Below are 27,480 nucleotides of genomic sequence, written 5' to 3'. Positions count from 1 at the left end.
GCAATGGGTCCCAAACACATCTCAGAGCTCAGGTTGTGTCAATGTAAAGTATAATGATACCGAAAATCTTAATGCTCATGTTCCGTTATCAGTGCCCACGATCCAGGCAGTGGTCTTGTACACGTTGCTAAGTTCAAAATGTCTATTATTTCGCACTGGCAATGAATTAACTGATATCTGTGCTGTGATCAACTAGGTTACTTAGGATGATGTCGTGCAAGAACGTAATGGAAGCCTAATTATAATGGTGATTGTTTTCACACTGCAGTTAAATGTTGGCAAACGTACAGTGTCAATCAGCAATTCTAGTTCCACATGTTGATTTAATGTTCTGCTGAAGTGTTCATAAAGAAACAAAGCTTGCACAACAGGCTCGATCTCACCGTCTTGAAGACACAGTGAAATATACTGTAGAGTTTATAACTGTTTGAGAACATAAAATGTCAGTAAAATACCCCGTTCTTTTCTCGACACTGATGGGCTGTGAAAGGGAGACCGGCCGAATTCCCACATAGCCGCACTAACCCCGAGGCAACGTGAAATTCTAACAGGTTCAGTCCATAGCAGTGATATGCTGAAGAGAGATAAGTGTCGCGATTCAAGGAGAGACTTAATAATACTGATGTTGAATGTCGGTTAGATCAATCACTACATGAATTCACTGCTGGGAAATTCAGAGCTTGTAAATTGCCTGTGAACGCTAAACATAGACACACAGTGAGCTAATGTTCAATATAGGAGGGGCCCTGGCAAAATGAATGCTCGGGATAAGTTATCAGTGGCCATGGCCCAGGCATTCACTGATTCCAGTCTTGCAGACGTTGCTAAGTTTAAAATGCTGAATATTTCCACACTGGCAATGCATTGACAGATGGTAAGCTAGAGTGATGTGCCGCAAAAATGTTCACGGAAGGCTAAAGTTAGCCATGATTGGCAACATTTACGGTGTCAATCAGCACTTGTTGAGCGAGATCTCCTCATTTGCTGCTGACGTTGAAACGGAAGGCACAGAAGTGTGTGCTGTATCACTACAACGAATGATGCGCTGCTGATGGTTGGGGCAGCAAGAGTGCAGGGAGCTGTAAATTTGTTCAGGAACAGCCTAGCAATTTGAACGTCCGGAAATACAATGTTCCCTGACCGGGAATCGAACATGGGCCGCAGCGGTGAAAGCGCCAAAACCTCACCACTAGACCACCAGTGAAGCTGCTACACATTTGCTTGCCAACAAGCAGACCAACACAGTCTTTCCTGCTTGCTCCTTCCAAATTCTCACCACATTCGCGCCAGGTAAAACTGTTCGTTGCAAATGGCATTTTTTGTGGAGAACACCAAAGATATGTCCGCGCATCCACAGCATCACGTGCGGGTAGGCATCCACTGAAATCTATTTCATTCTGTCCTTTTCTCGGGATTTTTCACTCTCGGTGCCGGGTGAACATTTCATTTAGTGTTTTTGTCCTGAACTGCTGTCTTTTGTCCATCTCCAGGCGACAGAACCGTTCTGTCTGTCTGTTCCGACTTTTGAGCATTTACGGGAACAGGCCTCCGGTTCATCCTTTATCAGCAAACCAAGAAACAGAAATAAACAGAAAGATGTGCCTCTCCACCCCGTCGGCAAAGAAGCAATGACTGTTATTCCAAATAATTCCCAAACCTTGGGATTCTGTGTGGATTTGTTTCATTATAATGATTTGATTTTCAACGTGACTAAAAACCGAATAAAAATTATGAAAAACACTGGAATGGCCCGTACTGGGATCGAACCCGCGACCTTGGCGTTATTAGCATCACGCTCTAACCAACTGAGCTAACCGGCCGCAAATTGTGTTAACGTTGCGTGAAAGCTCAGTCTGCGGGGATTGTGTTTCAAACTCAAACTGGATGACAGATTTACTGCGTAAACATTGAACACTTCACATCGCTTAAACATTGTTCACTGTTCATCTACAACACTGCGCAGAGTGTAAATAGAACGTAACAGAAAAAGATCGCTAAATCTAAAAACAATTCATGTTGAAAATTATTATCACGCAACCGCTGTACAGCCCACTGTCCCGATATAAAATCAGGCACTACCCTTAGAATGAAGGGAACGCGAAATAACCAAAAATTGCTGAAACACGGGATTGAGCCATGAACCGTTTGGATCTTCAGTCAAACGCCTTCCCAACTGAACTATTTCGGTCTGACAGTGAACGAAGCAAAGTTTTCTCACACCTTTTTGAAAGAAAACCTGACCCCGGAAGGAATTGCCCCACCCACTCTGTCCTCGTTTCGGGGCAATGGGTCCCAAACACATCTCAGAGCTCAGGTTGTGTCAATGTAAAGTATAATGATACCGAAAATCTTAATGCTCATGTTCCGTTATCACTGCCCACGATCCAGGCAGTGGTCTTGTACACGTTGCTAAGTTCAAAATGTCTATTATTTCGCACTGGCAATGAATTAACTGATATCTGTGCTGTGATCAACTAGGTTACTTAGGGTGATGTCTTGCAAGAACGTAATGGAAGCCTAATTATAATGGTGATTGTTTTCACACTGCAGTTAAATGTTGGCAAACGTACAGTGTCAATCAGCAATTCTAGTGCCACATGTTGATTTAAAGTTCTGCTGAAGTGTTCATAAAGAAACAAAGCTTGCACAACAGGCTCGATCTCACCGTCTTGAAGACACAGTGAAATATACTGTAGAGTTTATAACTGTTTGAGAACATAAAATGTCAGTAAAATACCCCGTTCTTTTCTCGACACTGATGGGCTGTGAAAGGGAGACCGGCCGAAGTCCCACATAGCCGCACTGACCCCGAGGCAACGTGAAATTCTAACAGGTTCAGTCCATAGCAGTGCTATGCTGAAGAGAGATAAGTGTCGCGAATCAAGGAGAGACTTAATAATACTGATGTTGAATGTCGGTTAGATCAATCACTACATGAATTCACTGCTGGGAAATTCAGAGCTTGTAAATTGCCTGTGAACGCTAAACATAGACACACAGTGAGCTAATGTTCAATATAGGAGTGGCCCTGGCAAAATGAATGCTCGGGATAAGTTATCAGTGGCCATGGCCCAGGCATTCACTGATTCCAGTCTTGCAGACGTTGCTAAGTTTAAAATGCTGAATATTTCCACACTGGCAATGCATTGACAGATGGTAAGCTAGAGTGATGTGCCGCAAAAATGTTCACGGAAGGCTAAAGTTAGCCATGATTGGCAACATTTACGGTGTCAATCAGCACTTGTTGAGCGAGATCTCCTCATTTACTGCTTACTTTGAAACGGAAGGCACAGAAGTGTGTGCTGTATTACTGCAACGAATGATGCGCTGCTGATGGTTGGGGCAGCAAGAGTGGAGTGAGCTGTAAATTTGCTCAGGAACAGCCTAGCAATTTGAACGTCCGGAAATACAATGTTCCCTGACCGGGAATCGAACATGGGCCGCAGCGGTGAAAGCGCCGAACCCTATCCACTAGACCACCAGTGAAGCTGCTACACATTTGCTTGCCAACAAGCAGACCAACACAGTCTTTCCTGCTTGCTCCTTCCAAATTCTCACCACATTCGCGCCAGGTAAAACTTTTCGTTGCAAATGGCATTTTTTGTGGAGAACACCAAAGATATGTCCGCGCATCCACAGCATCACGTGCGGGTAGGCATCCACTGAAATCTATTTCATTCTGTCCTTTTCTCGGGATTTTTCACTCTCGGTGCCGGGTGAACATTTCATTTAGTGTTTTTGTCCTGAACCGCTGTCTTTTGCCCATCTCCAGGCGACAGAACCGTTCTGTCTGTCTGTTCCGACTTTTGAGCATTTAGGGGAACAGGCCTCCGGTTCATCCTTTATCAGCAAACCAAGAAACAGAAATAAACAGAAAGATGTGCCTCTCCACCCCGTCGGCAAAGAAGCAATGACTGTTATTCCAAATAATTCCCAAACCTTGGGATTCTGTGTGGATTTGTTTCATTATAATGATTTGATTTTCAACGTGACTAAAAACCGAATAAAAATTATGAAAAACACTGGAATGGCCCGTACTGGGATCGAACCCGCGACCATGGCGTTATTAGCACCACGCTCTAACCAACTGAGCTAACCGGCCGCAAATTGCGTTAACGTTGCGTGAAAGCTCAGTCTGCGGGGATTGTGTTTCAAACTCAAACTGGATGACAGATTTACTGCGTAAACATTGAACACTTCACATCGCTTAAACATTGTTCACTGTTCATCTACAACACTGCGCAGAGTGTAAATAGAACGTAACAGAAAAAGAGCGCTAAATCTAAAAACAATTCATGTTGAAAATTATTATCACGCAACCGCTGTACAGCCCACTGTCCCGATATAAAATCAGCCACTACCCTTAGAATGAAGGGAACGCGAAATAACCAAAAATTGCTGAAAAACGGGATTGAGCCATGAACCATTTGGATCTTCAGTCAAACGCCTTCCCAACTGAACTATTTCGGTCTGACAGTGAACGAAGCAAAGTTTTCTCACACCTTTTTGAAAGAAAACCTGACCCCGGAAGGAATTGCCCCACCCACTCTGTCCTCGTTTCGGGGCAATGGGTCCCAAACACATCTCAGAGCTCAGGTTGTGTCAATGTAAAGTATAATGATACCGAAAATCTTAATGCTCATGTTCCGTTATCACTGCCCACGATCCAGGCAGTGGTCTTGTACACGTTGCTAAGTTCAAAATGTCTATTATTTCGCACTGGCAATGAATTAACTGATATCTGTGCTGTGATCAACTAGGTTACTTAGGGTGATGTCGTGCAAGAACGTAATGGAAGCCTAATTATAATGGTGATTGTTTTCACACTGCAGTTAAATGTTGGCAAACGTACAGTGTCAATCAGCAATTCTAGTTCCACATGTTGATTTAATGTTCTGCTGAAGTGTTCATAAAGAAACAAAGCTTGCACAACAGGCTCGATCTCACCGTCTTGAAGACACAGTGAAATATACTGTAGAGTTTATAACTGTTTGAGAACATAAAATGTCAGTAAAATACCCCGTTCTTTTCTCGACACTGATGGGCTGTGAAAGGGAGACCGGCCGAAGTCCCACATAGCCGCACTGACCCCGAGGCAACGTGAAATTCTAACAGGTTCAGTCCATAGCAGTGCTATGCTGAAGAGAGATAAGTGTCGCGAATCAAGGAGAGACTTAATAATACTGATGTTGAATGTCGGTTAGATCAATCACTACATGAATTGACTGCTGGGAAATTCAGAGCTTGTAAATTGCCTGTGAACGCTAAACATAGACACACAGTGAGCTAATGTTCAATATAGGAGGGGCCCTGGCAAAATGAATGCTCGGGATAAGTTATCAGTGGCCATGGCCCAGGCATTCACTGATTCCAGTCTTGCAGACGTTGCTAAGTTTAAAATGCTGAATATTTCCACACTGGCAATGCATTGACAGATGGTAAGCTAGAGTGATGTGCCGCAAAAATGTTCACGGAAGGCTAAAGTTAGCCATGATTGGCAACATTTACGGTGTCAATCAGCACTTGTTGAGCGAGATCTCCTCATTTACTGCTTACTTTGAAACGGAAGGCACAGAAGTGTGTGCTGTATCACTGCAACGAATGATGCGCTGCTGATGGTTGGGGCAGCAAGATTGCAGTGAGCTGTAAATTTGTTCAGGAACAGCCTAGCAATTTGAACGTCCGGAAATACAATGTTCCCTGACCGGGAATCGAACCCGGGCCGCAGCGGTGAAAGCGCCGAAACCTATCCACTAGACCACCAGTGAAGCTGCTACACATTTGCTTGCCAACAAGCAGACCAACACAGTCTTTCCTGCTTGCTCCTTCCAAATTCTCACCACATTCGCGCCAGGTAAAACTGTTCGTTGCAAATGGCATTTTTTGTGGAGAACACCAAAGATATGTCCGCGCATCCACAGCATCACGTGCGGGTAGGCATCCACTGAAATCTATTTCATTCTGTCCTTTTCTCGGGATTTTTCACTCTCGGTGCCGGGTGAACATTTCATTTAGTGTTTTTGTCCTGAACTGCTGTCTTTTGCCCATCATCCAGGCGACAGAACCGTTCTGTCTGTCTGTTCCGACTTTTGAGCATTTACGGGAACAGGCCTCCGGTTCATCCTTTATCAGCAAACCAAGAAACAGAAATAAACACAAAGATGTGCCTCTCCACCCCGTCGGCAAAGAAGCAATGACTGTTATTCCAAATAATTCCCAAACCTTGGGATTCTGTGTGGATTTGTTTCATTATAATGATTTGATTTTCAACGTGACTAAAAACCGAATAAAAATTATGAAAAACACTGGAATGGCCCGTACTGGGATCGAACCCGCGACCATGGCGTTATTAGCACCACGCTCTAACCAACTGAGCTAACCGGCCGCAAATTGCGTTAACGTTGCGTGAAAGCTCAGTCTGCGGGGATTGTGTTTCAAACTCAAACTGGATGACAGATTTACTGCGTAAACATTGAACACTTCACATCGCTTAAACATTGTTCACTGTTCATCTACAACACTGCGCAGAGTGTAAATAGAACGTAACAGAAAAAGAGCGCTAAATCTAAAAACAATTCATGTTGAAAATTATTATCACGCAACCGCTGTACAGCCCACTGTCCCGATATAAAATCAGCCACTACCCTTAGAATGAAGGGAACGCGAAATAACCAAAAATTGCTGAAAAACGGGATTGAGCCATGAACCATTTGGATCTTCAGTCAAACGCCTTCCCAACTGAACTATTTCGGTCTGACAGTGAACGAAGCAAAGTTTTCTCACACCTTTTTGAAAGAAAACCTGACCCCGGAAGGAATTGCCCCACCCACTCTGTCCTCGTTTCGGGGCAATGGGTCCCAAACACATCTCAGAGCTCAGGTTGTGTCAATGTAAAGTATAATGATACCGAAAATCTTAATGCTCATGTTCCGTTATCACTGCCCACGATCCAGGCAGTGGTCTTGTACACGTTGCTAAGTTCAAAATGTCTATTATTTCGCACTGGCAATGAATTAACTGATATCTGTGCTGTGATCAACTAGGTTACTTAGGGTGATGTCGTGCAAGAACGTAATGGAAGCCTAATTATAATGGTGATTGTTTTCACACTGCAGTTAAATGTTGGCAAACGTACAGTGTCAATCAGCAATTCTAGTTCCACATGTTGATTTAATGTTCTGCTGAAGTGTTCATAAAGAAACAAAGCTTGCACAACAGGCTCGATCTCACCGTCTTGAAGACACAGTGAAATATACTGTAGAGTTTATAACTGTTTGAGAACATAAAATGTCAGTAAAATACCCCGTTCTTTTCTCGACACTGATGGGCTGTGAAAGGGAGACCGGCCGAAGTCCCACATAGCCGCACTGACCCCGAGGCAACGTGAAATTCTAACAGGTTCAGTCCATAGCAGTGCTATGCTGAAGAGAGATAAGTGTCGCGAATCAAGGAGAGACTTAATAATACTGATGTTGAATGTCGGTTAGATCAATCACTACATGAATTGACTGCTGGGAAATTCAGAGCTTGTAAATTGCCTGTGAACGCTAAACATAGACACACAGTGAGCTAATGTTCAATATAGGAGGGGCCCTGGCAAAATGAATGCTCGGGATAAGTTATCAGTGGCCATGGCCCAGGCATTCACTGATTCCAGTCTTGCAGACGTTGCTAAGTTTAAAATGCTGAATATTTCCACACTGGCAATGCATTGACAGATGGTAAGCTAGAGTGATGTGCCGCAAAAATGTTCACGGAAGGCTAAAGTTAGCCATGATTGGCAACATTTACGGTGTCAATCAGCACTTGTTGAGCGAGATCTCCTCATTTACTGCTTACTTTGAAACGGAAGGCACAGAAGTGTGTGCTGTATCACTGCAACGAATGATGCGCTGCTGATGGTTGGGGCAGCAAGATTGCAGTGAGCTGTAAATTTGTTCAGGAACAGCCTAGCAATTTGAACGTCCGGAAATACAATGTTCCCTGACCGGGAATCGAACCCGGGCCGCAGCGGTGAAAGCGCCGAAACCTATCCACTAGACCACCAGTGAAGCTGCTACACATTTGCTTGCCAACAAGCAGACCAACACAGTCTTTCCTGCTTGCTCCTTCCAAATTCTCACCACATTCGCGCCAGGTAAAACTGTTCGTTGCAAATGGCATTTTTTGTGGAGAACACCAAAGATATGTCCGCGCATCCACAGCATCACGTGCGGGTAGGCATCCACTGAAATCTATTTCATTCTGTCCTTTTCTCGGGATTTTTCACTCTCGGTGCCGGGTGAACATTTCATTTAGTGTTTTTGTCCTGAACTGCTGTCTTTTGCCCATCATCCAGGCGACAGAACCGTTCTGTCTGTCTGTTCCGACTTTTGAGCATTTACGGGAACAGGCCTCCGGTTCATCCTTTATCAGCAAACCAAGAAACAGAAATAAACACAAAGATGTGCCTCTCCACCCCGTCGGCAAAGAAGCAATGACTGTTATTCCAAATAATTCCCAAACCTTGGGATTCTGTGTGGATTTGTTTCATTATAAAGATTTGATTTTCAACGTGACTAAAAACCGAATAAAAATTATGAAAAACACTGGAATGGCCCGTACTGGGATCGAACCCGCGACCTTGGCGTTATTAGCACCACGCTCTAACCAACTGAGCTAACCGGCCGCAATTTGCGTTAACGTTGCGTGAAAGCTCAGTCTGCGGGGATTGTGTTTCAAACTCAAACTGGATGACAGGTTTACTGCGTAAACATTGAAAACTTCACATCGCTTAAACATTGTTCACTGTTCATCTACAACACTGCGCAGAGTGTAAATAGAACGTAACAGAAAAAGAGCGCTAAATCTAAAAACAATTCATGTTAAAAATTATTATCACGCAACCGCTGTACAGCCCACTGTCCCGATATAAAATCAGCCACTACCCTTAGAATGAAGGGAACGCGAAATAACCAAAAATTGCTGAAACACGGGATTGAGCCATGAACCATTTGGAACTTCAGTCAAACGCCTTCCCAACTGAACTATTTCGGTCTGAAAGTGAACGAAGCAAAGTTTTCTCACACCTTTTTGAAAGAAAACCTGACCCCGGAAGGAATTGCCCCACCCACTCTGTCCTCGTTTCGGGGCAATGGGTCCCAAACACATCTCAGAGCTCAGGTTGTGTCAATGTAAAGTATAATGATACCGAAAATCTTAATGCTCATGTTCCGTTATCAGTGCCCACGATCCAGGCAGTGGTCTTGTACACGTTGCTAAGTTCAAAATGTCTATTATTTCGCACTGGCAATGAATTAACTGATATCTGTGCTGTGATCAACTAGGTTACTTAGGATGATGTCGTGCAAGAACGTAATGGAAGCCTAATTATAATGGTGATTGTTTTCACACTGCAGTTAAATGTTGGCAAACGTACAGTGTCAATCAGCAATTCTAGTTCCACATGTTGATTTAATGTTCTGCTGAAGTGTTCATAAAGAAACAAAGCTTGCACAACAGGCTCGATCTCACCGTCTTGAAGACACAGTGAAATATACTGTAGAGTTTATAACTGTTTGAGAACATAAAATGTCAGTAAAATACCCCGTTCTTTTCTCGACACTGATGGGCTGTGAAAGGGAGACCGGCCGAATTCCCACATAGCCGCACTAACCCCGAGGCAACGTGAAATTCTAACAGGTTCAGTCCATAGCAGTGATATGCTGAAGAGAGATAAGTGTCGCGATTCAAGGAGAGACTTAATAATACTGATGTTGAATGTCGGTTAGATCAATCACTACATGAATTCACTGCTGGGAAATTCAGAGCTTGTAAATTGCCTGTGAACGCTAAACATAGACACACAGTGAGCTAATGTTCAATATAGGAGGGGCCCTGGCAAAATGAATGCTCGGGATAAGTTATCAGTGGCCATGGCCCAGGCATTCACTGATTCCAGTCTTGCAGACGTTGCTAAGTTTAAAATGCTGAATATTTCCACACTGGCAATGCATTGACAGATGGTAAGCTAGAGTGATGTGCCGCAAAAATGTTCACGGAAGGCTAAAGTTAGCCATGATTGGCAACATTTACGGTGTCAATCAGCACTTGTTGAGCGAGATCTCCTCATTTACTGCTTACTTTGAAACGGAAGGCACAGAAGTGTGTGCTGTATCACTGCAACGAATGATGCGCTGCTGATGGTTGGGGCAGCAAGATTGCAGTGAGCTGTAAATTTGTTCAGGAACAGCCTAGCAATTTGAACGTCCGGAAATACAATGTTCCCTGACCGGGAATCGAACCCGGGCCGCAGCGGTGAAAGCGCCGAAACCTATCCACTAGACCACCAGTGAAGCTGCTACACATTTGCTTGCCAACAAGCAGACCAACACAGTCTTTCCTGCTTGCTCCTTCCAAATTCTCACCACATTCGCGCCAGGTAAAACTGTTCGTTGCAAATGGCATTTTTTGTGGAGAACACCAAAGATATGTCCGCGCATCCACAGCATCACGTGCGGGTAGGCATCCACTGAAATCTATTTCATTCTGTCCTTTTCTCGGGATTTTTCACTCTCGGTGCCGGGTGAACATTTCATTTAGTGTTTTTGTCCTGAACTGCTGTCTTTTGCCCATCTCCAGGCGACAGAACCGTTCTGTCTGTCTGTTCCGACTTTTGAGCATTTACGGGAACAGGCCTCCGGTTCATCCTTTATCAGCAAACCAAGAAACAGAAATAAACAGAAAGATGTGCCTCTCCACCCCGTCGGCAAAGAAGCAATGACTGTTATTTCAAATAATTCCCAAACCTTGGGATTCTGTGTGGATTTGTTTCATTATAAAGATTTGATTTTCAACGTGACTAAAAACCGAATAAAAATTATGAAAAACACTGGAAGGGCCCGTACTGGGATCGAACCCGCGACCTTGGCGTTATTAGCACCACGCTCTCAACAACTGAGCTAACCGGCCGCAATTTGCGTTAACGTTGCGTGAAAGCTCAGTCTGCGGGGATTGTGTTTCAAACTCAAACTGGATGACAGATTTACTGCGTAAACATTGAAAACTTCACATCGCTTAAACATTGTTCACTGTTCATCTACAACACTGCGCAGAGTGTAAATAGAACGTAACAGAAAAAGAGCGCTAAATCTAAAAACAATTCATGTTGAAAATTATTATCACGCAACCGCTGTACAGCCCACTGTCCCGATATAAAATCAGCCACTACCCTTAGAATGAAGGGAACGCGAAATAACCAAAAATTGCTGAAACACGGGATTGAGCCATGAACCATTTGGAACTTCAGTCAAACGCCTTCCCAACTGAACTATTTCGGTCTGAAAGTGAACGAAGCAAAGTTTTCTCACACCTTTTTGAAAGAAAACCTGACCCCGGAAGGAATTGCCCCACCCACTCTGTCCTCGTTTCGGGGCAATGGGTCCCAAACACATCTCAGAGCTCAGGTTGTGTCAATGTAAAGTATAATGATACCGAAAATCTTAATGCTCATGTTCCTTTATCAGTGCCCACGATCCAGGCAGTGGTCTTGTACACGTTGCTAAGTTCAAAATGTCTATTATTTCGCACTGGCAATGAATTAACTGATATCTGTGCTGTGATGAACTAGGTTACTTAGGATGATGTCGTGCAAGAACGTAATGGAAGCCTAATTATAATGGTGATTGTTTTCACACTGCAGTTAAATGTTGGCAAACGTACAGTGTCAATCAGCAATTCTAGTTCCACATGTTGATTTAATGTTCTGCTGAAGTGTTCATAAAGAAACAAAGCTTGCACAACAGGCTCGATCTCACCGTCTTGAAGACACAGTGAAATATACTGTAGAGTTTATAACTGTTTGAGAACATAAAATGTCAGTAAAATACCCCGTTCTTTTCTCGACACTGATGGGCTGTGAAAGGGAGACCGGCCGAAGTCCCACATAGCCGCACTAACCCCGAGGCAACGTGAAATTCTAACAGGTTCAGTCCATAGCAGTGCTATGCTGAAGAGAGATAAGTGTCGCGATTCAAGGAGAGACTTAATAATACTGATGTTGAATGTCGGTTAGATCAATCACTACATGAATTCACTGCTGGGAAATTCAGAGCTTGTAAATTGCCTGTGAACGCTAAACATAGACACACAGTGAGCTAATGTTCAATATAGTAGGGGCCCTGGCAAAATGAATGCTCGGGATAAGTTATCAGTGGCCATGGCCTAGGCATTCACTGATTCCAGTCTTGCAGACGTTGCTAAGTTTAAAATGCTGAATATTTCCACACTGGCAATGCATTGACAGATGGTAAGCTAGAGTGATGTGCCGCAAAAATGTTCACGGAAGGCTAAAGTTAGCCATGATTGGCAACATTTACGGTGTCAATCAGCACTTGTTGAGCGAGATCTCCTCATTTACTGCTGACTTTGAAACGGAAGGCACAGAAGTGTGTGCTGTATCACTACAACGAATGATGCGCTGCTGATGGTTGGGGCAGCAAGAGTGCAGTGAGCTGTAAATTTGTTCAGGAACAGCCTAGCAATTTGAACGTCCGGAAATACAATGTTCCCTGACCGGGAATCGAACCCGGGCCGCAGCGGTGAAAGCGCCAAAACCTATCCACTAGACCACCAGTGAAGCGGCTACACATTTGCTTGCCAACAAGCAGACCAACACAGTCTTTCCTGCTTGCTCCTTCCAAATTCTCACCACATTCGCGCCAGGTAAAACTGTTCGTTGCAAATGGCATTTTTTGTGGAGAACACCAAAGATATGTCCGCGCATCCACAGCATCACGTGCGGGTAGGCATCCACTGAAATCTATTTCATTCTGTCCTTTTCTCGGGATTTTTCACTCTCGGTGCCGGGTGAACATTTCATTTAGTGTTTTTGTCCTGCACTGCTGTCTTTTGCCCATCTCCAGGCGACAGAACCGTTCTGTCTGTCTGTTCCGACTTTTGAGCATTTACGGGAACAGGCCTCCGGTTCATCCTTTATCAGCAAACCAAGAAACAGAAATAAACACAAAGATGTGCCTCTCCACCCCGTCGGCAAAGAAGCAATGACTGTTATTCCAAATAATTCCCAAACCTTGGGATTCTGTGTGGATTTGTTTCATTATAAAGATTTGATTTTCAACGTGACTAAAAACCGAATAAAAATTATGAAAAACACTGGAATGGCCCGTACTGGGATCGAACCCGCGACCTTGGCGTTATTAGCACCACGCTCTAACCAACTGAGCTAACCGGCCGCAATTTGCGTTAACGTTGCGTGAAAGCTCAGTCTGCGGGGATTGTGTTTCAAACTCAAACTGGATGACAGATTTACTGCGTAAACATTGAACACTTCACATCGCTTAAACATTGTTCACTGTTCATCTACAACACTGCGCAGAGTGTAAATAGAACGTAACAGAAAAAGAGCGCTAAATCTAAAAACAATTCATGTTGAAAATTATTATCACGCAACCGCTGTACAGCCCACTGTCCCGATATAAAATCAGCCACTACCCTTAGAATGAAGTGAACGCGAAATAACCAAAAATTGCTGAAACACGGGATTGAGCCATGAACCATTTGGATCTTCAGTCAAACGCCTTCCCAACTGAACTATTTCGTTCTGAAAGTGAACGAAGCAAAGTTTTCTCACACCTTTTTGAAAGAAAACCTGACCCCGGAAGGAATTGCCCCACCCACTCTGTCCTCGTTTCGGGGCAATGGGTCCCAAACACATCTCAGAGCTCAGGTTGTGTCAATGTAAAGTATAATGATACCGAAAATCTTAATGCTCATGTTCCGTTATCACTGCTCACGATCCAGGCAGTGGTCTTGTACACGTTGCTAAGTTCAAAATGTCTATTATTTCGCACTGGCAATGAATTAACTGATATCTCTGCTGTGATCAACTAGGTTACTTAGGATGATGTCGTGCAAGAACGTAATGGAAGCCTAATTATAATGGTGATTGTTTTCACACTGCAGTTAAATGTTGGCAAACGTACAGTGTCAATCAGCAATTCTAGTTCCACATGTTGATTTAATGTTCTGCTGAAGTGTTCATAAAGAAACAAAGCTTGCACAACAGGCTCGATCTCACCGTCTTGAAGACACAGTGAAATATACTGTAGAGTTTATAACTGTTTGAGAACATAAAATGTCAGTAAAATACCCCGTTCTTTTCTCGACACTGATGGGCTGTGAAAGGGAGACCGGCCGAAGTCCCACATAGCCGCACTAACCCCGAGGCAACGTGAAATTCTAACAGGTTCAGTCCATAGCAGTGCTATGCTGAAGAGAGATAAGTGTCGCGAATCAAGGAGAGACTTAATAATACTGATGTTGAATGTCGGTTAGATCAATCACTACATGAATTCACTGCTGGGAAATTCAGAGCTTGTAAATTGCCTGTGAACGCTAAACATAGACACACAGTGAGCTAATGTTCAATATAGGAGGGGCCCTGGCAAAATGAATGCTCGGGATAAGTTATCAGTGGCCATGGCCGAGGCATTCACTGATTCCAGTCTTGCAGACGTTGCTAAGTTAAAAATGCTGAATATTTCCACACTGGCAATGCATTGACAGATGGTAAGCTCGAGTGATGTGCCGCAAAAATGTTCACGGAAGGCTAAAGTTAGCCATGATTGGCAACATTTACGGTGTCAATCAGCACTTGTTGAGCGAGATCTCCTCATTTACTGCTGACTTTGAAACGGAAGGCACAGAAGTGTGTGCTGTATCACTACAACGAATGATGCGCTGCTGATGGTTGGGGCAGCAAGAGTGCAGTGAGATGTAAATTTGTTCAGGAACAGCCTAGCAATTTGAACATCCGGAAATACAATGTTCCCTGACCGGGAATCGAACCCGGGCCGCAGCGGTGAAAGCGCCGAAACCTATCCACGAGACCACCAGTGAAGATGCTACACATTTGCTTGCCAACAAGCAGACCAACACAGTCTGTCCTGCTTGCTCCTTTCAAATTCTCACCACATTCGCGCCAGGTAAAACTGTTCGTTGCAAATGGCATTTTTTGTGGAGAACACCAAAGATATGTCCGCGCATCCACAGCATCACGTGCGGGTAGGCATCCACTGAAATCTATTTCATTCTGTCCTTTTCTCGGGATTTTTCACTCTCGGTGCCGGGTGAACATTTCATTTAGTGTTTTTGTCCTGAACTGCTGTCTTTTGCCCATCTCCAGGCGACAGAACCGTTCTGTCTGTCTGTTCCGACTTTTGAGCATTTACGGGAACAGGCCTCCGGTTCATCCTTTATCAGCAAACCAAGAAACAGAAATAAACAGAAAGATGTGCCTCTCCACCCCGTCGGCAAAGAAGCAATGACTGTTATTCCAAATAATTCCCAAACCTTGGGATTCTGTGTGGATTTGTTTCATTATAAAGATTTGATTTTCAACGTGACTAAAAACCGAATAAAAATTATGAAAAACACTGGAATGGTCCGTACTGGGATCGAACCCGCGACCTTGGCGTTATTAACACCACGCTCTAACCAACTGAGCTAACCGGCCGCAAATTGTGTTAACGTTGCGTGAAAGCTCAGTCTGCGGGGATTGTGTTTCAAACTCAAACTGGATGACAGATTTACTGCGTAAACATTGAACACTTCACATCGCTTAAACATTGTTCACTGTTCATCTACAACACTGCGCAGAGTGTAAATAGAACGTAACAGAAAAAGAGCGCTAAATCTAAAAACAATTCATGTTGAAAATTATTATCACGCAACCGCTGTGCAGCCCACTGTCCCGATATAAAATCAGCCACTACCCTTAGAATGAAGGGAACGCGAAATAACGAAAAATTGCTGAAACACGGGATTGAGCCATGAACCATTTGGATCTTCAGTCAAACGCCTTCCCAACTGAACTATTTCGGTCTGACAGTGAACGAAGCAAAGTTTTCTCACACCTTTTTGAAAGGAAACCTGACCCCGGAAGGAATTGCCCCACCCACTCTGTCCTCGTTTCGGGGCAATGGGTCCCAAACACATCTCAGAGCTCAGTTTGTGTCAATGTAAAGTATAATGATACCGAAAATCTTAATGCTCATGTTCCGTTATCAGTGCCCACGATCCAGGCAGTGGTCTTGTACACGTTGCTAAGTTCAAAATGTCTATTATTTCGCACTGGCAATGAATTAACTGATATCTGTGCTGTGATCAACTAGGTTACTTAGGGTGATGTCGTGCAAGAACGTAATGGAAGCCTAATTATAATGGTGATTGTTTTCACACTACAGTTAAATGTTGGCAAACGTACAGTGTCAATCAGCAATTCTAGTTCCACATGTTGATTTAATGTTCTGCTGAAGTGTTCATAAAGAAACAAAGCTTGCACAACAGGATCGATCTCACCGTCTTGAAGAAACAGTGAAATATACTGTAGAGTTTATAACTGTTTGAGAACATAAAATGTCAGTAAAATACCCCGTTCTTTTCTCGACACTGATGGGCTGTGAAAGGGAGACCGGCCGAAGTCCCACATAGCCGCACTAACCCCGAGGCAACGTGAAATTCTAACAGGTTCAGTCCATAGCAGTGCTATGCTGAAGAGAGATAAGTGTCGCGAATCAAGGAGAGACTTAATAATACTGATGTTGAATGTCGGTTAGATCAATCACTACATGAATTCACTGCTGGGAAATTCAGAGCTTGTAAATTGCCTGTGAACGCTAAACATAGACACACAGTGAGCTAATGTTCAATATAGGAGGGGCCCTGGCAAAATGAATGCTCGGGATAAGTTATCAGTGGCCATGGCCCAGGCATTCACTGATTCCAGTCTTGCAGACGTTGCTAAGTTTAAAATGCTGAATATTTCCACACTGGCAATGCATTGACAGATGGTAAGCTAGAGTGATGTGCCGCAAAAATGTTCACAGAAGGCTCAAGTTAGCCATGATTGGCAACATTTACGGTGTCAATCAGCACTTGTTGAGCGAGATCTCCTCATTTACTGCTGACTTTGAAACGGAAGGCACAGAAGTGTGTGCTGTATCACTACAACGAATGATGCGCTGCTGATGGTTGGGGCAGCAAGAGTGCAGGGAGCTGTAAATTTGTTCAGGAACAGCCTAGCAATTTGAACGTCCGGAAATACAATGTTCCCTGACCGGGAATCGAACCCGGGCCGCAGCGGTGAAAGCGCCAAAACCTATCCACTAGACCACCAGTGAAGCGGCTACACATTTGCTTGCCAACAAGCAGACCAACACAGTCTTTCCTGCTTGCTCCTTCCAAATTCTCACCACATTCGCGCCAGGTAAAACTGTTCGTTGCAAATGGCATTTTTTGTGGAGAACACCAAAGATATGTCCGCGCATCCACAGCATCACGTGCGGGTAGGCATCCACTGAAATCTATTTCATTCTGTCCTTTTCTCGGGATTTTTCACTCTCGGTGCCGGGTGAACATTTCATTTAGTGTTTTTGTCATGAACTGCTGTCTTTTGCCCATCTCCAGGCGACAGAACCGTTCTGTCTGTCTGTTCCGACTTTTGAGCATTTACGGGAACAGGCCTCCGGTTCATCCTTTATCAGCAAACCAAGAAACAGAAATAAACAGAAAGATGTGCCTCTCCACCCCGTCGGCAAAGAAGCAATGACTGTTATTCCAAATAATTCCCAAACCTTGGGATTCTGTGTGGATTTGTTTCATTATAAAGATTTGATTTTCAACGTGACTAAAAACCGAATAAAAATTATGAAAAACACTGGAATGGCCCGTACTGGGATCGAACCCGCGACCTTGGCGTTATTTGCACCAAGCTCTAACCAACTGAGCTAACCGGCCGCAAATTGCGTTAACGTTGCGTGAAAGCTCAGTCTGCGGGGATTGTGTTTCAAACTCAAACTGGATGACAGATTTACTGCGTAAACATTGAAAACTTCACATCGCTTAAACATTGTTCACTGTTCATCTACAACACTGCGCAGAGTGTAAATAGAACGTAACAGAAAAAGAGCGCTAAATCTAAAAACAATTCATGTTGAAAATTATTATCACGCAACCGCTGTACAGCCCACTGTCCCGATATAAAATCAGCCACTACCCTTAGAATGAAGGGAACGCGAAATAACCAAAAATTGCTGAAACACGGGATTGAGCCATGAACCATTTGGATCTTCAGTCAAACGCCTTCCCAACTGAACTATTTCGGTCTGAAAGTGAACGAAGCAAAGTTTTCTCACACCTTTTTGAAAGAAAACCTGACCCCGGAAGGAATTGCCCCACCCACTCTGTCCTCGTTTCGGGGCAATGGGTCCCAAACACATCTCAGAGCTCAGGTTGTGTCAATGTAAAGTATAATGATACCGAAAATCTTAATGCTCATGTTCCGTTATCAGTGCCCACGATCCAGGCAGTGGTCTTGTACACGTTGCTAAGTTCAAAATGTCTATTATTTCGCACTGGCAATGAATTAACTGATATCTGTGCTGTGATCAACTAGGTTACTTCGGGTGATGTCGTGCAAGAACGTAATGGAAGCCTAATTATAATGGTGATTGTTTTCACACTGCAGTTAAATGTTGGCAAACGTACAGTGTCAATCAGCAATTCTAGTTCAACATGTTGATTTAATGTTCTGCTGAAGTGTTCAAAAAGAAACAAAGCTTGCACAACAGGCTCGATCTCACCGTCTTGAAGACACAGTGAAATATACTGTAGAGTTTATAACTGTTTGAGAACATAAAATGTCAGTAAAATACCCCGTTCTTTTCTCGACACTGATGGGCTGTGAAAGGGAGACCGGCCGAAGTCCCACATAGCCGCACTAACCCCGAGGCAACGTGAAATTCTAACAGGTTCAGTCCATAGCAGTGCTATGCTGAAGAGAGATAAGTGTCGCGATTCAAGGAGAGACTTAATAATACTGATGTTGAATGTCGGTTAGATCAATCACTACATGAATTCACTGCTGGGAAATTCAGAGCTTGTAAATTGCCTGTGAACGCTAAACATAGACACACAGTGAGCTAATGTTCAATGTAGGAGGGGCCCTGGCAAAATGAATGCTCGGGATAAGTTATCAGTGGCCATGGCCCAGGCATTCACTGATTCCAGTCTTGCAGACGTTGCTAAGTTTAAAATGCTGAATATTTCCACACTGGCAATGCATTGACAGATGGTAAACTAGAGTGATGTGCCGCAAAAATGTTCACAGAAGGCTAAAGTTAGCCATGATTGGCAACATTTACGGTGTCAATCAGCACTTGTTGAGCGAGATCTCCTCATTTACTGCTGACTTTGAAACGGAAGGCACAGAAGTGTGTGCTGTATCACTACAACGAATGATGCGCTGCTGATGGTTGGGGCAGCAAGAGTGCAGTGAGCTGTAAATTTGTTCAGGAACAGCCTAGCAATTTGAACGTCCGGAAATACAATGTTCCCTGACCGGGAATCGAACCCGGGCCGCAGCGGTGAAAGCGCCGAAACCTATCCACGAGACCACCAGTGAAGATGCTACACATTTGCTTGCCAACAAGCAGACCAACACAGTCTTTCCTGCTTGCTCCTTCCAAATTCTCACCACATTCGCGCCAGGTAAAACTGTTCGTTGCAAATGGCATTTTTTGTGGAGAACACCAAAGATATGTCCGCGCATCCACAGCATCACGTGCGGGTAGGCATCCACTGAAATCTATTTCATTCTGTCCTTTTCTCGGGATTTTTCACTCTCGGTGCCGGGTGAACATTTCATTTAGTGTTTTTGTCCTGAACTGCTGTCTTTTGCCCATCTCCAGGCGACAGAACCGTTCTGTCTGTCTGTTCCGACGTTTGAGCATTTACGGGAACAGGCCTCCGGTTCATCCTTTATCAGCAAACCAAGAAACAGAAATAAACAGAAAGATGTGCCTCTCCACCCCGTCGGCAAAGAAGCAATGACTGTTATTCCAAATAATTCCCAAACCTTGGGATTCTGTGTGGATTTGTTTCATTATAAAGATTTGATTTTCAACGTGACTAAAAACCGAATAAAAATTATGAAAAACACTGGAATGGCCCGTACTGGGATCGAACCCGCGACCTTGGCGTTATTAACACCACGCTCTAACCAACTGAGCTAACCGGCCGCAAATTGTGCTAACGTTGCGTGAAAGCTCAGTCTGCGGGGATTGTGTTTCAAACTCACACTGGATGACAGATTTACTGCGTAAACATTGAACACTTCACATAGCTTAAACATTGTTCACTGTTCATCTACAACACTGCGCAGAGTGTACATAGAACGTAACAGAAAAAGAGCGCTAAATCTAAAAACAATTCATGTTGAAAATTATTATCACGCAACCGCTGTGCAGCCCACTGTCCCGATATAAAATCAGCCACTACCCTTAGAATGAAGGGAACGCGAAATAACCAAAAATTGCTGAAACACGGGATTGAGCCATGAACCATTTGGACCTTCAGTCAAACGCCTTCCCAACTGAACTATTTCGGTCTGACAGTGAACGAAGCAAAGTTTTCTCACACCTTTTTGAAAGAAAACCTGACCCCGGAAGGAATTGCCCCACCCACTCTGTCCTCGTTTCGGGGCAATGGGTCCCAAACACATCTCAGAGCTCAGGTTGTGTCAATGTAAAGTATAATGATACCGAAAATCTTAATGCTCATGTTCCGTTATCAGTGCCCACGATCCAGGCAGTGGTCTTGTACACGTTGCTAAGTTCAAAATGTCTATTATTTCGCACTGGCAATGAATTAACTGATATCTGTGCTGTGATCAACTAGGTTACTTAGGGTGATGTCGTGCAAGAACGTAATGGAAGCCTAATTATAATGGTGATTGTTTTCACACTGCAGTTAAATGTTGGCAAACGTACAGTGTCAATCAGCAATTCTAGTTCCACATGTTGATTTAATGTTCTGCTGAAGTGTTCATAAAGAAACAAAGCTTGCACAACAGGCTCGATCTCACCGTCTTGAAGACACAGTGAAATATACTGTAGAGTTTATAACTGTTTGAGAACATAAAATGTCAGTAAAATACCCCGTTCTTTTCTCGACACTGATGGGCTGTGAAAGGGAGACCGGCCGAAGTCCCACATAGCCGCACTAACCCCGAGGCAACGTGAAATTCTAACAGGTTCAGTCCATAGCAGTGCTATGCTGAAGAGAGATAAGTGTCGCGATTCAAGGAGAGACTTAATAATACTGATGTTGAATGTCGGTTAGATCAATCACTACATGAATTCACTGCTGGGAAATTCAGAGCTTGTAAATTGCCTGTGAACGCTAAACATAGACACACAGTGAGCTAATGTTCAATATAGGAGGGGCCCTGGCAAAATGAATGCTCGGGATAAGTTATCAGTGGCCATGGCCCAGGCATTCACTGATTCCAGTCTTGCACACGTTGCTAAGTTTAAAATGCTGAATATTTCCACACTGGCAATGCATTGACAGATGGTAAGCTAGAGTGATGTGCCGCAAAAATGTTCACAGAAGGCTAAAGTTAGCCATGATTGGCAACATTTACGGTGTCAATCAGCACTTGTTGAGCGAGATCTCCTCATTTACTGCTGACTTTGAAACGGAAGGCACAGAAGTGTGTGCTGTATCACTACAACGAATGATGCGCTGCTGATGGTTGGGGCAGCAAGAGTGCAGTGAGCTGTAAATTTGTTCAGGAACAGCCTAGCAATTTGAACGTCCGGAAATACAATGTTCCCTGACCGGGAATCGAACCCGGGCCGCAGCGGTGAAAGCGCCGAAACCTATCCACGAGACCACCAGTGAAGATGCTACACATTTGCTTGCCAACAAGCAGACCAACACAGTCTTTCCTGCTTGCTCCTTCCAAATTCTCACCACATTCGCGCCAGGTAAAACTGTTCGTTGCAAATGGCATTTTTTGTGGAGAACACCGAAGATATGTCCGCGCATCCACAGCATCACGTGCGGGTAGGCATCCACTGAAATCTATTTCATTCTGTCCTTTTCTCGGGATTTTTCACTCTCGGTGCCGGGTGAACATTTCATTTAGTGTTTTTGTCCTGAACTGCTGTCTTTTGCCCATCTCCAGGCGACAGAACCGTTCTGTCTGTCTGTTCCGACTTTTGAGCATTTACGGGAACAGGCCTCCGGTTCATCCTTTATCAGCAAACCAAGAAACAGAAATAAACAGAAAGATGTGCCTCTCCACCCCGTCGGCAAAGAAGCAATGACTGTTATTCCAAATAATTCCCAAACCTTGGGATTCTGTGTGGATTTGTTTCATTATAAAGATTTGATTTTCAACGTGACTAAAAACCGAATAAAAATTATGAAAAACACTGGAATGGCCCGTACTGGGATCGAACCCGCGACCTTGGCGTTATTAACACCACGCTCTAACCAACTGAGCTAACCGGCCGCAAATTGTGTTAACGTTGCGTGAAAGCTCAGTCTGCGGGGATTGTGTTTCAAACTCACACTGGATGACAGATTTACTGCGTAAACATTGAACACTTCACATCGCTTAAACATTGTTCACTGTTCATCTACAACACTGCGCAGAGTGTAAATAGAACGTAACAGAAAAAGAGCGCTAAATCTAAAAACAATTCATGTTGAAAATTATTATCACGCAACCGCTGTACAGCCCACTGTCCCGATATAAAATCAGCCACTACCCTTAGAATGAAGGGAACGCGAAATAACCAAAAATTGCTGAAACACGGGATTGAGCCATGAACCATTTGGATCTTCAGTCAAACGCCTTCCCAACTGAACTATTTCGGTCTGAAAGTGAACGAAGCAAAGTTTTCTCACACCTTTTTGAAAGAAAACCTGACCCCGGAAGGAATTGCCCCACCCACTCTGTCCTCGTTTCGGGGCAATGGGTCCCAAACACATCTCAGAGCTCAGGTTGTGTCAATGTAAAGTATAATGATACCGAAAATCTTAATGCTCATGTTCCGTTATCAGTGCCCACGATCCAGGCAGTGGTCTTGTACACGTTGCTAAGTTCAAAATGTCTATTATTTCGCACTGGCAATGAATTAACTGATATCTGTGCTGTGATCAACTAGGTTACTTCGGGTGATGTCGTGCAAGAACGTAATGGAAGCCTAATTATAATGGTGATTGTTTTCACACTGCAGTTAAATGTTGGCAAACGTACAGTGTCAATCAGCAATTCTAGTTCAACATGTTGATTTAATGTTCTGCTGAAGTGTTCATAAAGAAACAAAGCTTGCACAACAGGCTCGATCTCACCGTCTTGAAGACACAGTGAAATATACTGTAGAGTTTATAACTGTTTGAGAACATAAAATGTCAGTAAAATACCCCGTTCTTTTCTCGACACTGATGGGCTGTGAAAGGGAGACCGGCCGAAGTCCCACATAGCCGCACTAACCCCGAGGCAACGTGAAATTCTAACAGGTTCAGTCCATAGCAGTGCTATGCTGAAGAGAGATAAGTGTCGCGATTCAAGGAGAGACTTAATAATACTGATGTTGAATGTCGGTTAGATCAATCACTACATGAATTCACTGCTGGGAAATTCAGAGCTTGTAAATTGCCTGTGAACGCTAAACATAGACACACAGTGAGCTAATGTTCAATGTAGGAGGGGCCCTGGCAAAATGAATGCTCGGGATAAGTTATCAGTGGCCATGGCCCAGGCATTCACTGATTCCAGTCTTGCAGACGTTGCTAAGTTTAAAATGCTGAATATTTCCACACTGGCAATGCATTGACAGATGGTATGCTAGAGTGATGTGCCGCAAAAATGTTCACAGAAGGCTAAAGTTAGCCATGATTGGCAACATTTACGGTGTCAATCAGCACTTGTTGAGCGAGATCTCCTCATTTACTGCTGACTTTGAAACGGAAGGCACAGAAGTGTGTGCTGTATCACTACAACGAATGATGCGCTGCTGATGGTTGGGGCAGCAAGAGTGCAGTGAGCTGTAAATTTGTTCAGGAACAGCCTAGTAATTTGAACGTCCGGAAATACAATGTTCCCTGACCGGGAATCGAACCCGGGCCGCAGCGGTGAAAGCGCCGAAACCTATCCACGAGACCACCAGTGAAGATGCTACACATTTTCTTGCCAACAAGCAGACCAACACAGTCTTTCCTGCTTGCTCCTTCCAAATTCTCACCACATTCGCGCCAGGTAAAACTGTTCGTTGCAAATGGCATTTTTTGTGGAGAACACCGAAGATATGTCCGCGCATCCACAGCATCACGTGCGGGTAGGCATCCACTGAAATCTATTTCATTCTGTCCTTTTCTCGGGATTTTTCACTCTCGGTGCCGGGTGAACATTTCATTTAGTGTTTTTGTCCTGAACTGCTGTCTTTTGCCCATCTCCAGGCGACAGAACCGTTCTGTCTGTCTGTTCCGACTTTTGAGCATTTACGGGAACAGGCCTCCGGTTCATCCTTTATCAGCAAACCAAGAAACAGAAATAAACAGAAAGATGTGCCTCTCCACCCCGTCGGCAAAGAAGCAATGACTGTTATTCCAAATAATTCCCAAACCTTGGGATTCTGTGTGGATTTGTTTCATTATAAAGATTTGATTTTCAACGTGACTAAAAACCGAATAAAAATTATGAAAAACACTGGAATGGCCCGTACTGGGATCGAACCCGCGACCTTGGCGTTATTAACACCACGCTCTAACCAACTGAGCTAACCGGCCGCAAATTGTGTTAACGTTGCGTGAAAGCTCAGTCTGCGGGGATTGTGTTTCAAACTCACACTGGATGACAGATTTACTGCGTAAACATTGAACACTTCACATCGCTTAAACATTGTTCACTGTTCATCTACAACACTGCGCAGAGTGTAAATAGAACGTAACAGAAAAAGAGCGCTAAATCTAAAAACAATTCATGTTGAAAATTATTATCACGCAACCGCTGTACAGCCCACTGTCCCGATATAAAATCAGCCACTACCCTTAGAATGAAGGGAACGCGAAATAACCAAAAATTGCTGAAACACGGGATTGAGCCATGAACCATTTGGATCTTCAGTCAAACGCCTTCCCAACTGAACTATTTCGGTCTGACAGTGAACGAAGCAAAGTTTTCTCACACCTTTTTGAAAGAAAACCTGACCCCGGAAGGAATTGCCCCACCCACTCTATCCTCGTTTCGGGGCAATGGGTCCCAAACACATCTCAGAGCTCAGGTTGTGTCAATGTAAAGTATAATGATACCGAAAATCTTAATGCTCATGTTCCGTTATCACTGCCCACGATCCAGGCAGTGGTCTTGTACACGTTGCTAAGTTCAAAATGTCTATTATTTCGCACTGGCAATGAAGTAACTGATATCTGTGCTGTGATCAACTAGGTTACTGAGGGTGATGTCGTGCAAGAACGTAATGGAAGCCTAATTATAATGGTGATTGTTTTCACACTGCAGTTAAATGTTGGCAAACGTACAGTGTCAATCAGCAATTCTAGTTCCACATGTTGATTTAATGTTCTGCTGAAGTGTTCATAAAGAAACAAAGCTTGCACAACAGGCTCGATCTCACCGTCTTGAAGACACAGTGAAATATACTGTAGAGTTTATAACTGTTTGAGAACATAAAATGTCAGTAAAATACCCCGTTCTTTTCTCGACACTGATGGGCTGTGAAAGGGAGACCGGCCGAAGTCCCTCATAGCCGCACTGACCCCGAGGCAACGTGAAATTCTAACAGGTTCAGTCCATAGAAGTGCTATGCTGAAGAGAGATAAGTGTCGCGAATCAAGGAGAGACTTAACAATACTGATGTTGAATGTCGGTTAGATCAATCACTACATGAATTCACTGCTGGGAAATTCAGAGCTTGTAAATTGCCTGTGAACGCTAAACATAGACACACAGTGAGCCAATGTTCAATATAGGAGGGGCCCTGGCAAAATGAATGCTCGGGATAAGTTATCAGTGGCCATGGCCCAGGCATTCACTGATTCCAGTCTTGCAGACGTTGCTAAGTTTAAAATGCTGAATATTTCCACACTGGCAATGCATTGACAGATGGTAAGCTAGAGTGATGTGCCGCAAAAATGTTCACGGAAGGCTAAAGTTAGCCATGATTGGCAACATTTACGGTGTCAATCAGCACTTGTTGAGCGAGATCTCCTCATTTACTGCTGATTTTGAAACGGACGGCACAGAAGTGTGTGCTGTATCACTACAACGAATGATGCGCTGCTGATGGTTGGGGCAGCAAGAGTGCAGTGAGCTGTAAATTTGTTCAGGAACAGCCTAGCAATTCAAACGGCCGGAAATACAATGATCCCTGACCGGGAATCGGACCCAGGCCTCAGCGGTGAAAGCGCCGAATTCGAACCACTAGACCACCAGTGAAGCTGCTATACATGTCCTTGCCAATAAGCAGACTAACCCAGTCTTTCCTGCTTGCTCCTTCCAAATTCTCACCACATTCGCGCCAGGGAAAACTGTTCGCAGCAAATGGCATTTTTTGTGGAAAGCACTAAAGATCTGTCCACGCATCCACAGCATCACGTGCGGGTAGGCATCCACTGAAATCTATTTCATTCTTTCCTTTTCTCGGGATTTTTCACTCTCGGTGCCTGGTGAACATTTCATTTGGTGTTGAGGTGGAAGACCATGATCTTATTGAGTTGTGGAGCAGTCTCAAGGGTCAGAATGTCCCACTCCTGCTGCTAATTCTATATACTTATATTCTCTCTTGCTTTTTCTTCGTTGCCCGGGATTTTTCTCCAGTCATCTGTTTATCCAATTCCGTTTTGAAAATTACTATTTAATCTGCTTCCACCAACCTTTCAGGCAGTCAAATTAAGATTACAACAACTTGCTGCGTAAGAAAAAACTCACCTCGCCTCTGAATCTTTTGCAGTTTATCTTAAATCTATTTCTTCTGGTACCGTCCATTCCGCCACTGGAAAATGTTTCACCTTGTTCTCTCCATCAAAACTGCTCATAATTTTGAATCCCGCTTTTTTGTCTCCTATTCACCTTCTCTGCTCTGTGGAGAAAATCCCAACTTCTCTTTTCTCTACGTGTAACTGAAGTAATTCATTCCCAGTACCTTTCTAGTAATTCTCCTCTTTGATCTCTCCAAACCGTTAACACGCAAACTAAAGCGTGCTGCCCAGAATTGGGAATAATTTAAATCACGGAATAATATTTGGCCAGTTTTTCAGTTCCCGAAGTAATCTAACTGAAATTTGCTATTAAAGCACGGGAACAGGACACCGGTACAGGAATGATGGACCGAATGGCTTCCTGCTGCACATGCAAGATCCCATGACTCTGTGAGCGTGCGAACGTCAGCAAGTAAAGGTTTTTCTTGGAAAAAATCGGAGTGTCCATATCAGGCTTACAGCTCCCATGATCGCACCGTGTGCCGGTCATTTAATTAAAGACAAATTCTTATCTAAACCCAGTGAAAAAACCTTCTCAGCTGTAGAAAGGGTAAAGTCTTTAAAACTTGCCCAGCACATTTATCACTCTGGCTGTGGGTGGAGTGAAAGGTTGCACAGTCACAGTCATTT

The 27,480-nt window shown here is 43.9% G+C and overlaps 11 non-coding genes across 11 annotated transcripts; all 11 read right to left on the bottom strand.

The window, feature by feature from the left end:
- Window positions 1-1,746: 1,746 nt before the first annotated feature.
- On the bottom strand, window positions 1,747-1,820 carry trnai-aau (transfer RNA isoleucine (anticodon AAU)). Its single transcript has one exon. It is a non-coding gene; the product is annotated as a tRNA-Ile (tRNA).
- Window positions 1,821-4,028: 2,208 nt separating this feature from the next.
- On the bottom strand, window positions 4,029-4,102 carry trnai-aau (transfer RNA isoleucine (anticodon AAU)). The gene has a single exon. It is a non-coding gene; the product is annotated as a tRNA-Ile (tRNA).
- Window positions 4,103-6,311: 2,209 nt separating this feature from the next.
- trnai-aau (transfer RNA isoleucine (anticodon AAU)) lies at window positions 6,312-6,385 on the bottom strand. The gene has a single exon. It is a non-coding gene; the product is annotated as a tRNA-Ile (tRNA).
- Window positions 6,386-8,594: 2,209 nt separating this feature from the next.
- Window positions 8,595-8,668, bottom strand: trnai-aau (transfer RNA isoleucine (anticodon AAU)). The gene has a single exon. It is a non-coding gene; the product is annotated as a tRNA-Ile (tRNA).
- A 2,208-nt stretch (window positions 8,669-10,876) lies between these two features.
- On the bottom strand, window positions 10,877-10,950 carry trnai-aau (transfer RNA isoleucine (anticodon AAU)). Its single transcript has one exon. It is a non-coding gene; the product is annotated as a tRNA-Ile (tRNA).
- Window positions 10,951-13,158: 2,208 nt separating this feature from the next.
- trnai-aau (transfer RNA isoleucine (anticodon AAU)) lies at window positions 13,159-13,232 on the bottom strand. Its single transcript has one exon. It is a non-coding gene; the product is annotated as a tRNA-Ile (tRNA).
- A 2,208-nt stretch (window positions 13,233-15,440) lies between these two features.
- On the bottom strand, window positions 15,441-15,514 carry trnai-aau (transfer RNA isoleucine (anticodon AAU)). The gene has a single exon. It is a non-coding gene; the product is annotated as a tRNA-Ile (tRNA).
- A 2,208-nt stretch (window positions 15,515-17,722) lies between these two features.
- Window positions 17,723-17,796, bottom strand: trnai-aau (transfer RNA isoleucine (anticodon AAU)). The gene has a single exon. It is a non-coding gene; the product is annotated as a tRNA-Ile (tRNA).
- Window positions 17,797-20,004: 2,208 nt separating this feature from the next.
- On the bottom strand, window positions 20,005-20,078 carry trnai-aau (transfer RNA isoleucine (anticodon AAU)). Its single transcript has one exon. It is a non-coding gene; the product is annotated as a tRNA-Ile (tRNA).
- Window positions 20,079-22,286: 2,208 nt separating this feature from the next.
- trnai-aau (transfer RNA isoleucine (anticodon AAU)) lies at window positions 22,287-22,360 on the bottom strand. Its single transcript has one exon. It is a non-coding gene; the product is annotated as a tRNA-Ile (tRNA).
- A 2,208-nt stretch (window positions 22,361-24,568) lies between these two features.
- On the bottom strand, window positions 24,569-24,642 carry trnai-aau (transfer RNA isoleucine (anticodon AAU)). Its single transcript has one exon. It is a non-coding gene; the product is annotated as a tRNA-Ile (tRNA).
- Window positions 24,643-27,480: the final 2,838 nt, after the last annotated feature.

This window comes from Pristiophorus japonicus, chromosome 33, assembly GCF_044704955.1.
Source record: "Pristiophorus japonicus isolate sPriJap1 chromosome 33, sPriJap1.hap1, whole genome shotgun sequence".
NCBI lineage: Eukaryota > Metazoa > Chordata > Chondrichthyes > Pristiophoridae > Pristiophorus > Pristiophorus japonicus.
This window is presented reverse-complemented; position numbering and strand designations above follow the sequence as displayed.